This window comes from Triticum aestivum, chromosome 6B, assembly GCF_018294505.1.
Source record: "Triticum aestivum cultivar Chinese Spring chromosome 6B, IWGSC CS RefSeq v2.1, whole genome shotgun sequence".
Lineage (NCBI taxonomy): Eukaryota > Viridiplantae > Streptophyta > Magnoliopsida > Poales > Poaceae > Triticum > Triticum aestivum.
In genome coordinates this window covers 177,807,866-177,814,952 of record NC_057810.1, presented here as the reverse complement: position 1 = coordinate 177,814,952, position 7,087 = coordinate 177,807,866, and positions in this window count along the sequence as shown.

Sequence of the window (7,087 nt, the reverse complement as noted above, 5' to 3'; positions counted from 1 at the left end):
CCAAGCACCGGTCCACCCACATATAAAATTATCAAAGTAACGAACGTGAATCATATGAGCATGATGAAAACTAACTTGACAATAATTCCCATGTGTCCTCGGGAGCGCTTTGCTTTATATAAGAGTTCGTCCAGGCTTGTCCTTTGCTACAAAAATGATTGGGCCACCTTGTTGCACCTTGTTTACTCTTGTTAGTTGTTACCCGTTACGAATTATCTCATCATACAACTATTTGTCACCGATACTTTCAGTGCTTGCAGAGAATACCTTGCTAAAAACTGCTTGTCATTTCCTTCTGCTCCTAGTTGGGTTCGACACTCTTACTTATCGAAAGGACTACGATAGACCCCCTATATTTTTGGGTCATCAAGACTATTTTCTGGCACCGTTGCCGGGGAGTGAAGTGCCTTTGGTAAGTTGAATTTGGTAAGGAAACATTTATATGGTGTGCTGAAATTTACTACTCCCTCCATTCCATTTTATAGTGCGTATAAGTTTTTGAGAGAAATTCCACAATGTAGTGCGTATCTCCCTCCTCCAGCGATTTTGGACGAAAATGCCCCCCACCAAATCGAACAGCCAGCGCCCCACCTCCATCGCATCGCTCGCCTCTCTCTCCCTTATCTCTTTCTTGTCGCTTCTTTCCCCACCTCCTTCCCCGCCTCGCTGATCCCCGCCGATCTCCCTTCTTCCTCGCTGATCCCCATCAATCCCCACCTTCCTTGCTGATCCCCACCTCCCACAATGCTTCCTCTCCCTCTCTCATCGATCTTCTCCACCTCACGACAGGAGCCGTCCAATAGATCGTGGCCGAGAGCTGTGGTGGAGGCGGCGGTCTTCATGGCCCGCGGAGTTGAGGGAGAGGTGAGGAGGAAGGTGTTGACTCTGTTGAAGGAGGCAAAGGCAGCAATACAGCAAATCGAGTTGTTGCTAGGCCAGACGCCCAAGGTGGACGGACCAGATGGTCAACGATTCCGCAAGCGGCAGTGGGAATTCGAAGAAACAGAGGAGGAAGAAGAGGAGGAGGTCCCCGGCGAGGGCTGCGGTGGAGACTGGTTGGATGCCCTCAGCAAGGAGGACCTACTCGAGTACGTCAACGGATTTGATGTACGCGACACTAACCAAGGTTCGCTTGTGACCCAGGATGCCGATGTCCGCGTCCGTGTAGAAGATGTCTCGCCCATGCCGCTCAATTTTGTTCAACACGACGTCCATGTCCTTGGCGGTTGCCCAAGTTCAGGAACAGGATGCATGTGCGGAAACAAGCTCAGCTGCTTCCCAAGCAGTGGTGTGCATGTCCTTAGTACAGGGAGCTTGCCCATCTTGGCCGGTGAAGAGGTACTGCCCGAGGACGCTGAGACCCAGGACGACAATGAGGTGCTGCCCGACGACGCCGAGACCAACGGCAGAGAGGTGCTGCCCGAGGGCGCCGATATCGACGGCGGACACATGTTGCCCGAGGACGCTGAGACCGGCGACAGCGTAGACGTGCTGCTCGAGGACGCCCAGACCGACAACGGCGTTGAGTTGCTGCTCCAGGACGCCCAGACCGACGACAGCGTTGAGTTGCTGCTCCAGGACGCCCAGACCGACGACGGTGTAGAGTTGCTGCCTAAAGACGGTGAAGCGGCACTGCCCGAGGATGCTGACAGTGATGTATCTTTTGTGCCTGACTCTATGCCCGCTCACGGTGGCGACTCGCTCGATGAATCGACGATGGAGGTAAGGGATATTATGCTGAACCTATTAATTCCTGGTTATCCGATGTGAGTTTATTCATCAAACTTGGTTGTGATCATGTGATGTGTATTTTGTTTGGGAAGTCTGTGATGTGTAGCTTCTCAAGTGAATATAGAGAGTGTTTGGATTACATTGCTCAAACTTGGTTGTGATCATGTGATGTTTATTTTTGCTTCATGGTTAACTCCAGATTAAATAGCTCAACCTCAATAGCGTGCATGGAAATTATCATTGGTCAACTAAACACAAAACATATCCAGAATACATGGATCAATATGTCCAGATTACATTGATCACTTGTTGCCAAAATATGTTCAGATTACATTGATCATTTGTTGCCAAAATATGTCCAGCCTACATTGATCAAGTGAACCAAAATATGTCCAGAGTGCAAACAGTTGCATGAGCAGGCAATGACCATGTCTAGATGGTGGCACTTAGGAACTCGATCGCGGCATTTACAATTGCTGGATCACATGGTAACCTAGCTGGGAGAAGGCCAGCTCCTGCTAGGGCCATCTTCCTCATGTGTGGAACCTTGTAGTGTTGGCCGCCATTAAGTTTCAGTATCTCCTGCATACAAGACTGCAAAGTGAGGAAGATGCGGTTGCTCCTCTCAGGGGGGTACTCTTCATATGCTTGGAGCACCTTGGTAACAATGTCATCTAGTGAACCTGGGAACAACTTCTGAAACAAAGCTTGTAGGGCTGCAAAAAAACCTAGGTCCAATATGTTCAGATCAGGAGAATTAGGTGGTTGGCACGTCAACCTAATGTTCCATCCATCTGCCATTGCGGCTTCACAAAACATAGGATCATTGACGGGAATATGAGTTTTGGCATTGTCCTGTTGTATGATTATAGGATAACCGCGGTCCGAAGCAGGCCACTTCTCCTTAATGGCAGGAAGAAGTTTGTTCACCATGTAATCTTGGCTAACTTTCCTTGTCACAGCCGGCAACACCTTAGTAACAATTGTTCCTGCGTCGCGGTTCTTGCTATCCCTCTTAGCCTCCTCTAGGAATGTAAAAGGCCATATGCCAATCTTGCCGTCAAATGTCATGTTGCCATCATCATCGTATCGAGGCCTCGCCACCGCAGCAAGGAACATCACTTTTTCAATGTAATTCTTGTTTTGTGTGGTACGCTTCGGATCTTCCTCGTTGAGACCCAAATAGAATTTTTGATTCTTCCGAGTGCGATAGAACCACTTCTCATCTATGTGGATGACATTGTACATTCCATCAAATGTTGGCTGTTGTGGGATGCTTAGTGGCTGAAACATAGACAAACAAAACATAACCCTAGCCCTCTTGTTTTCTTCTGTCAATGTTGATTTGATGGCATTAGAATGCCGCCTGAGTCTGCCCTCCTTCAAACGCCTGAATAAGGTAGTCTTTGCCATGTTCAACTCATTAGCAAGATCTTGGAGACTTGTTCTTTTTCGTAGATCAATATCCTTTATGGCATCTTCATTGAAAGCAATCCTCTTGCGGCCACAATTCTTGGTCCTCTTGCTCAAGACTCCCTGCAATCCACCAGCCTTCTTTCCCTCCTGCCATCTTAGTTGTATAGTTCGCAAAGGAATGTTTGTTTCTTCGGCGATAGCTTTAGTAATTCCATGATTCAGTTTACCCAAAGAAGACCTCTCCAAGATCATGGCAAATAGATTTTGCTTTTCTTCATCTTTGTACTGCCTTCTCTTTTTCTTGCCTTCATTTGCAAATAAGTGGCGTCATGGATTTATTACATTGCTAACTATATGAACAATCATGCAGGAACCAGTACAGTATGCATGAAGCAGTACAAGCATGCATGATCCAGTATACATGACCACTATAAGCATTCATGAACCAGTACAAGCATGCATGATCCAGAATCCATGAAGCAGTACGCATGTATGCGATCAGTACAAGCATGCATGATCCACAATGCATAGCACACATGTATGCATGAACCAGTACAAGCATGCATACCAGCTGGAGCTGGATGTTCCTCGTCGTTTCCTTCAACATTTTCAGCATCAACTCCGGCGTCGACTGCATCAAGTTCAACATTCAAGTCAATGCCAAGCATGCCATGTCCGTCGTCATCGCCGCCGCCGCCGCCGCCGGATTCCACGTTCAAGTCAATGCCAGTATCGACATGAACGGAAGGTTGGCCGAGGCCGGCGTCACCAAGTGGAGGTTGGCTAGCCTGCCACCTAACGGTTGGTGATCCTCCGGTGAGTCCCAACCTTGTTCGTCCGCGTCCGCGCCGGCCATGCCCGCGTCCACGGCCGGCGTCTCCGTGTCCACGGCCGGCCACGGGGCCGGCGTCTCCGCGTCCACGGCCGGCGTCTCCGCGGCCGGCGCCTACGCGTCCACAGCTGGCGTCTCCGCGTCCACGGCCATGACCCCGTCCACGTCCAGGCTCAGCTTCAGCATACACATGCTCGTGAGGTTCGTCCTCTGGGAAAATAAATCAAGAAACCAAGGTGGTGAGCCAGCAAGAAGACGAGAGCACCAACAAAAATGTGAACCTCGGCAGGGAGAGAGGACGTACCTTCATCCATGACGATCAGCTCCAGATCGTAGTCTAGCTCTCCAGCAAGACCGCCGTAGTCTTCTTGAACATCTTCCCAGTTGATCTGGTTGTTTAAATCTAACCCTGCCATTGCAGGGTGAAGAACTAGAGAGAAATGAGATGGGGAGAGAAAAATGGTGTACTAGTACACTCTTGGTCCCGTCCTGGAGAGTTGATTCAAATTTGAAAAGGCTGAGCGGGCGTGGGTGGGGCTGGCCACGCAGACGTGGACGCGAGAATGCGCTGAACTTTCCCTCCAATTTCTCTCCGTGGCGGGATTACGCGTGGCTGAGGTGATGCGCACATGGGGCTGGACAGAGTTGGTGGATGGGTATATTAGACCCAAGTACATGTGCCAGCTCACTCATTGGTATTGCCGCTGGAAACTATACGCACTATAAAACGGAATGGAGGGAGTATCATTTGTTACTATGGAAAATATTCCTTTGAGGGGCTTGTTCGGGGTATCTTCACCTCGACCGGAAGAGCAAAGAGTTGCTCCTCAACCTACTGCACCTACTGAAAATATTTATTATGAAATTCCTTCGGGTATGATAGAGAAACTACTAGCTAATCCTTATGAGGATATGGAACATTACATCCTAATATGCACCTAATCTATGTGGATGAAGTTTGTGGATTATTTAAGCTCGCAGGTATGCTCGAGGATGTTGTCAAGAATAAGGTCTTCCCTATATATTTGAAGGGAAATGCATTGACATGGTATAGGCTATGTGATGATATTGGATCATGGAACTACAACCTATTGAAATTGGAATTTCATCAGAAGTTTTATCCTATGCATCTGGTTCATCGTGATCGGAATTATATATATATATAATTGTTGGCCTCGTGAAGGAGAAAGTATCGCTCAAGCTTGGGGGAGGCTTAAGTCAACATTATATTCATGCCCCAATCATGAGCTCTCAAGAGAAATTATTATTCAGAATATTTATGCTTGGCTTTCTTATAATGATCGATCCATGCTTGATACTTCTTGTACTGGTTCTTTTATGAAGAAGGATATTGAATTCAAATGAGACTTATTGGAAAGAATTAAACGCAACTCTGAAGATTGGGAACTCGACAAAGGTAAGGAGTGAGGTATAAACCTTAATTTTGATTGTGTTAAATCTTTTATGGATACTGATGCCTTTCATGATTTTAGCACTGAATATGGACTTGACTCTGAGATAGTAGCTTCTTTTTGTGAATCATTTGCTACTCATGTTGATCTCCCTAAGGAGAAGTAGTTTAAATATCATCCTCCCATTGAAGTTAAAGTAGTAGAACCTATTAAAGTTTAAGAAGAAACTTTTACTTATAATGTTGATCCTATTGTTCCTACTATTTATATTGAGAAACCGCCTTTTCTTGTTAGAATAAAGGATCATGCTAAAGCTTCAACCGTGGTTCGTAAGAGTTATACTAGAACATCTACACCCCCTGAACAAATTAAAGTTGAACCTAGTATTTCTATGGTTACAGATCTCTCACTACTGGAAACTGGGAATTTGCCATCAGCCAGCTCTTTGCCATCTGCCAGCTGATGGCAAAGAACATCTTTGCCATCTGCTTATAAAAAACAGATGGCAAAGAACTGACAGATGGCAAAGAACATGGTTGCCATCAGCCAATTCTTTGCCATCTGCCAGCTGATGGAAAATAATCTTTGCCATCTGCCAGCAGATGGCAAAGAGGTGGGTAGGGTCTAGTGCTGCAACGGCCTGTCAACCCACCTCTTTGCCATCTGCCAGCAGATGGCAAAGAATCTTTTCCATCTGTTGGCAGATGGCAAAGAAGTGGGTGGAGCCCAATGGGTAACGGCGTTATAACGGCCAGTAGCCCCACCTCTTTGCCATCTGCCAGCGGATGACAAAGGCCCATATCTTTGCCATCAGCCAGCGGCTGGCAGATGGCAAAGAGGTCGACCCCTCTCTCCCAGCCCGGCCCCTCCCCTCTCTCTCTCTTCCAGCCCGGCCCCACCCCCTCCCTCTCTCTCTCCCAACCTCACCACCCACCAGCCAACACAGCCCCGACGACCCCAGCGCGCCGCCGGCTACCACCGCCGCCGGCCCGCCCCTCCCCGCCACCGCAGCCCTCCTCCGCCCCTCCCCCGCCCCTCCCCCGCCACCGCAGCCCTCCCCCGCCACTCCCCCGCCCCTTCCCCGCCCCTCCCCGGCCACCACAGCCCTCCCCCGCCCCTCCACCGCCCCTCCTCGCCACCGCGGCCCTCCCCCGCCCCTCCCCCGCCACTCCACGGCGCCCGCCCTTCCATCTGTCAGGTATGCCCCTCCATCTGTTTGGATCATTGCCCCGAGATGCCATGCCAAAAATTTGGTAGTTGACCCAGCTTTGGTGCTCATTTGGTTGTTGGCCAAAAAATTGGTGCGCCCACAGCTCCATATCAGGCTTAGGGGCTGTTTGGATTACTACCAAAGGTAACCATACCAAAAAATTGGTTGGCCCATGTGATTTGGCTGTTGTTTGGATCGCTACCAAAATATAACTGATTTTTGAAGCTAAGAGAGATGCTCGGTTTGATTTTTGAAGGGATGCAGTACAGCTGTAGGATAGAACTGATTATATTAGTTCTAACCGGCGCTCCTCGCTAAAAATTGAACACGTGGGCTTGGGCGATAAAAAACTGCATGCAACGTATCTTTAAAAAATTTACCTATAGTAGGGTGCTATGGAAAGATTAAGGGGCTATTTGGATTTCAGCCAACAGCCGCCATGCCAAAACATTGGACGTTGACCAGGTGATGGGTACTCGTTTGAAT